Source organism: Brassica napus (genome assembly GCF_020379485.1).
Source record: "Brassica napus cultivar Da-Ae chromosome A2 unlocalized genomic scaffold, Da-Ae chrA02_Random_39, whole genome shotgun sequence".
Taxonomy (NCBI): Eukaryota; Viridiplantae; Streptophyta; class Magnoliopsida; order Brassicales; family Brassicaceae; genus Brassica; species Brassica napus.
Window position 1 is genome coordinate 22150 of NW_026013960.1, and position 6171 is coordinate 28320.

At 28.1% G+C, this 6171-nt stretch overlaps 1 pseudogene; it reads right to left on the reverse strand.

Annotated features, from left to right (window-relative positions):
- Positions 1–3981: 3981 nt before the first annotated feature.
- On the reverse strand, positions 3982–4612 carry LOC125594069 (annotated as a pseudogene).
- Between the last annotated feature and the right edge of the window lie 1559 nt (positions 4613–6171).

Here is a 6171-nt window from a genome sequence, read left to right on the forward strand (position 1 = left end):
ATACATAAACATTTTTATATTGAAAATACATGTACTTAATCATGCGATTCTAGATATCATATGATTCAGAACAAAGTCGTATTACTAAACGTAAATAGTAATTAAAGTTTTATGCTAAATTTTAAATTAATATGTCCTGCTGGTAAGTAAGGATAACGTCACTAAAGAAACAATTGATTTGAAGTTAAAACGTGTAGCGGGCCGCATTTGATTGTCTTATAGTTGACCATCAAACTTGTATTGAATCAGAGCTGCCCGTATTAATGTACTATCGAGCACAGGTTTGAGATTTGTTCCAAAAGAATATTTCAGTTGCCTCTGGCTATATGACACATGATTATGATTTGATTGTTCTTTTTCCAGTTTATGAGAATGCAAGTCTTGTGGTCTAGTGATTGATAGAATTGGAACCAATGCCTTAGCATAGATCAAATATCAAGGAATAAGTAAATAGAGATGAAGACAAACATACATTTAACAATTTAAATGATTTTACACTTATGAACTACATGCTGAGTTTTACAAGAAGCAATTCTCAAAAGGGTCAGGTTTAATGAACACTAGACACTATCAAACTAAATGGCACACCACTCTCGAAAGAGGATGAGATGGATGTTACAATACTACACTTAAAGTTCTTAATCACGCTTGATCACTTTTACTTTCTCATCTATAACTTGGTAGAGCAAGTCCCACGCATCATTTTTCAGCTTAGCAACTTGATCTCGAAGATCCCTTCCATAGTAACCCGATGTATAACTGTTAAGATCTGTTGGAAAAAAAAAAACCAAAAATGATGTTTATCAGAAAATTGGAAAGCTCCAAAACCTGGGAGAGATTCGAGTGTGGTACAACTTACTCGGCCACAGATAATGTCGACCCATTCTTTTCGAGTGTCCCAAGGGATGGCTTTAGCCGCTTTGCCATGTAAGTTCTGCATCAGATCTGTCACATCCTTACGAAGATCATGGATATTAAGAGGATTCCCAAATAAACAAGTGTCCATCGCAGAGATACCACTGTCCACAAGGGTCAAGTTTTAATCAACACTACACTATCAAACTAATTAAATGGCACACCGCTCTTCAGCAAGAAGATGCCTATACAACTCAGGAGCTGTTGAAGTGTACTTAGGCTCAATATTGGTCCATCCATATTGCTTGTTGCCATCATGCACCATTGTCTTGAGCTGCTCGCCCTTTTAAGTATGTAACTGTTGAAAAACCCACCACGAACCAGATAGAGAAGTCAATGGATTTTTGTTTTGATGAATCTAGTTTCAAGAAACTGGTAGAAATGAAATCCAAATTCTGAAACAATATTGCTGATCTAATTAATTAGAACATTAATGCATTTGTTAAACCACACTGTAAATAAGACGACAATGTAATGATACACTTTCAGAACTATACCTATCAAGATAAGCTTAGAATAATGAAAATAGTCGAATCAAAGGATGATTAAGATTGTATTCCTAAGTTTACCTCTCAAGAAGTAGGGATCAATGCCGCCACAGACTATGATCCTGAACCTCGTTCGTTGCGAGTTTACCCTATGCGCCTATCTAAGAGTATCTCCAACCCCACTCCATATTTTACTCCAAAATAGAAAAAATGGAGTGAGAAATAGAGTGATGAACAAAAAATAAAAGCATTACTCTATAAATGGAGTAATCCTTTTATTTTTTTGTTCATTACTCCATTTCCCACTCCATTTTCTCAATTTTGGAGTAAAATATGGAGTGGGGTTGGAGATGCCCTTAGAGCAATGTATTACCCCATTTTTTACTCCAAAATGGTGCAACACCAAAATGGAGAAAGGTTTTACTCCAATGTATTACTCCATTTTCTACTCCAAAAATAATATTTCTTAAATGATTTCATTTTTGTTTTATTAATAATTGCAAATAAAATCTTATACTTATAAAAAATTTACCATTTTTTAGTTGAAAAGATTACTCTATTATTTATCTTAATTAGACTTATATTCTCAATAATCAAATCAAAATAAAATAACTAATAAAAATTAATTTTATTTTAAAAAAAACATTGATATATTTTAGATATTTATATTAAAATGATGAATTTATTATTATCATTATTTGTAAAAATATAATAAATCTATTACTATTGAACTTGCTATTTGATAAATACTTTGAAATCTACAGCTATCAAAAATATTTTAAGTTGAACATTTTATAATTTTTCTAGTCGTTTTAGGTTTATATATGTACGGGAGCTCTTTTCGTATTTATATACTTATATATATATATCTATCATAATGTATATCTATACTATTATTTATGAAGTGATCTAGCTTATTTGTCATGATTTCCATGATTTTAGGTAATTTTGTTTATTTGTCATGTTTTAATTAGAGTTAAGCTGAGTCATTAATTTATTAATTTATTAATAGTTTTTAGTTGAGTCCATAATTTATTAATTTAAATAATATAATAAAATATGTAATTAGATATATGATTATTTGATTTTGCTTATTTGTCATGTTTTCCATGATTTTAGTCAATATTGTTTATTTGTCATGTTTTTGTTAGGTTTTAGCTGAGTCATTGATTTATTAATAATTTTTAGCCGAATCACTAATTTATTAATTTAAAAAAATATCTGTAATGAATTTTATATATAATTAAAAACGAATTTCTATTTAATAATATTTAAATCTATATGTTATATTAAAACTCTTATTTTCTTATTTGTCATATTTTATTAGGGTTTAAGCTTTTATATATATCATTGATTTATTATTAGTTTTTAACTGAGTGTTTATTAATTTTCACAAAACCCGTAATGAATTTTATATATAATAAAACACACATTATATTTTAATAATATTAAATTTATATGTTATATTAAATAATTAATTATAAACTAATATAATAAAATTGTGAAAATATATTTAAAAATTAAGATAATTCTTATATATATTGTGCTACTATCTGAAAACAATATTTTTTTATTATAAAGTTAAAAAACTAAGATATAAAGCAGTTTATAATTAAATATTAGTTAAACAAAAATATTTATATAAAGATATTTCTAAACTATTTTTAATATATGAGTGTTTTAAAACTTTTAATACAATAATAACTACATAGTTTGGTGAATGTTTTTTGACATATATAAATAATTTGATGTTTGATTCAACTATTTAAAACCATAAATAATAATTTAACTTGTGACTGAGTTCAAAATAATTTTTCTTACTTTTACTTTAAATGAGTTTAAGTTTAATCCGTGAAACATTATAGCTTGAGTTAGTGACCACTAGAAGAATGAAAAAAATGAATAAAATAAAAAATAAAATTTCATTTGAAGAATTGGAAAAAAAAAACGAATTTTTGTTCAGTTTGTTCCTTATCAAAATTGCATAGTGAAATTTTTTCTTATAAATTCATTCCTCCATGGAGAATTTAGAAGGAAAAAGTGAGATCTACCTTTCAATAATTTGACTAAAATTTCAACTTAACTATATAAATTATGATAAACAAAAAATTCACCATAACTTTTTCTTTCACCATGTTCACCAATTAGAGTTTTCTAATACTGATTTTAAACTAATAAAACATAGAATAATAAGTATTCGTAAGATGATTATGTCCGCATATGCGGATAAAAAAGCTAGTATATGTAACATTAGTTCAAAAACAGACGAAGACGAACCCGGCTGCTAATTATTGTCAATTTATTTAATAAACACGATGGAAATCTATGATCAACCAACCCTGTAAAGTTAATAGACTTACAAAACCAACTGTCACTGATTTTCGAATTATAAAGAGATTTGAAAAAAGGAATCAAAAAGCTAACGTAGAATATTAAAATGAACAAATCATGCCAAGCAACTAATCATATAATTAACTTAAACATTACTTCTCCACATTATATGCTGACAGCTAATTTACATCATTATATCGCCAGAAAACGTCTTAAAACAAAACAAAAAAAAAAATGATAATAAATAAATAATTGAGAGTTGATCGTATTCTTAATTATCACAAAACAAAAAGGAAACAAAAAAAAAAACGTAAACAGTCAACCATTTTGACAGCTTTTCCACCACGCGCATACGCGTTTGCCACACGCGCCCACTAACTCTCCGTTATCTCCTTACGCGGCGTCAACGCAGACGGAGAAACCGCCGGAGCCTTCCCTGACTGCACCGGAACGGCAGCGTATCGCGTCGAGAAGCTTCTGAATCCTCCCAACCGACGTACTCGTCCTCGTCGTCGTCGTCGAAGTTCAGAGCGTAGCTCAACGGATCGTACTGAAACTTCTCCCCCGCGTCCCAGTCGCGTTCCCCGCCGCGGATCGCGGTTGAACCGCCGGATGAACGTCTTCCACCGCGGACCGGCCGCGATCTCCGACCACTCTCGGACCTTCAGAGCCGCGCGTTTCCACCACCGCGGCTCGTCGGGGCCGTGATTGTTGTTATCGTCGGCGGTGCGGATTCGTCCCCAGGAGGAGTATCCGAGGGCGGTTGAGCTTCTCGATCGGAAGCTGGGGAAGCAGGAGCAGCAGCGTGGATCGTATCGGGTTTCCGGATCATGGGCCGGGTCAGAATGAACTACCTCCATGTCCCGAAACTTAGAGAGAGAAGCGTTTTGGGTCAATAGTGGTGGAAACTAACGTATTGCAGCATATATATACTTCTAACATTTAAAAAAAAAACAGTTCTCTATATTAATATATAATTTTTCATAGAAATCATCGAATTTTGGTATAATGTTATGCAGTATTCCTTATATATTAAGTGATGAACATTGAAAAGATGTAACCTCAATTTTGTATTAATTAAAAGAGACCCCAATGCATAGGTGGCACCTTAATTGGTATTCAATTACATTCAATTGAAAAATAGTAGGTCCACATTCATTTTTATATGTTGTTAGATACATAAGTGGTCAAAATATATGATATAATGATATGATATGATATGATATTTTCTTCCTTAAAAAAACCTACGGAATACCATAAAGACTAATATATATATGACAATTAATGAGTTTAATGATAAAGATTGATAACAATGTATATCCTTCCATCATTTTTGTTTAATTTTATATATAAAATAAATTAAACAATCAATTAGCTATAAAAATAAATTAGATTTTTTCGTATATGTTATATTTTGAATTTTTAAAAACGACAATAAATGACTAAAATTATTAAAATATTATGTTAAAAATTAATGATCAATGGTTTAACATTTTATTATAAGAAGATACACATGATTTTAAAACCATATGAGTAAAAAATATAATTAATAATAAAATAATAAATAAATAAAATATATATATAATATTAAACACTATATACCATAAGATTACATAAATATTTTAATATTAAAAACTTTCAATGAATTTTCAAAGAACATTTATAATTATAAACTTATTAAAGATTTCAGATTGAAAATTTTGTTATCGATGATTTAAATATATTTTTATAAAACGATATGAACGATCATAGAACCGTATGATTATAAATTCTTATTTAATAAATAACTATACAAAATATACTATTCTTAGAAAAATAGGTTGGTCCATCTTAACTTATATTACACTTTTTATTAAACAACCATCGAATGATAAATAACGTACCAAAAAATGTTTTGCACTTTCCTTAAATAAAAGCTCGAAATTACCTAATAGATTAACGTATATGTGAAAATTAATTATAATGAATAATAAATATTTGATAACAAATTTTTGTATCTTAGTTCTTTTTTAATTTTATATATTAAAATATATTTAAAAAATACAGTAAATATATAATAAAAACATTTTAATTTTTCTTATATGTTAATGTTTGAATTTTTCCAAACTCTATAAATTATTAGAAATTTAAAGATCCCACTCTGAAAATTTGTGATCATAGATTATTTTTTTGTCATAATAAGTTACAAATGATCATAAAATTGTATTAATATGAACTTTTATTTAATATTTATAAGAAGATACACATTATTTTAAAACCATATGAGTAAAAATATCATTTAATAATAAAACATATATATTTATTATAATATATAGGATTATACTATATACCATAAGATTACATAAATATTTTAATATTAAAAACTTCAATGAATTTTCAAAAACATTTAATTGAAAACTTATTAAAGATTTCACATTGAAAATTTTGTTATCGATGA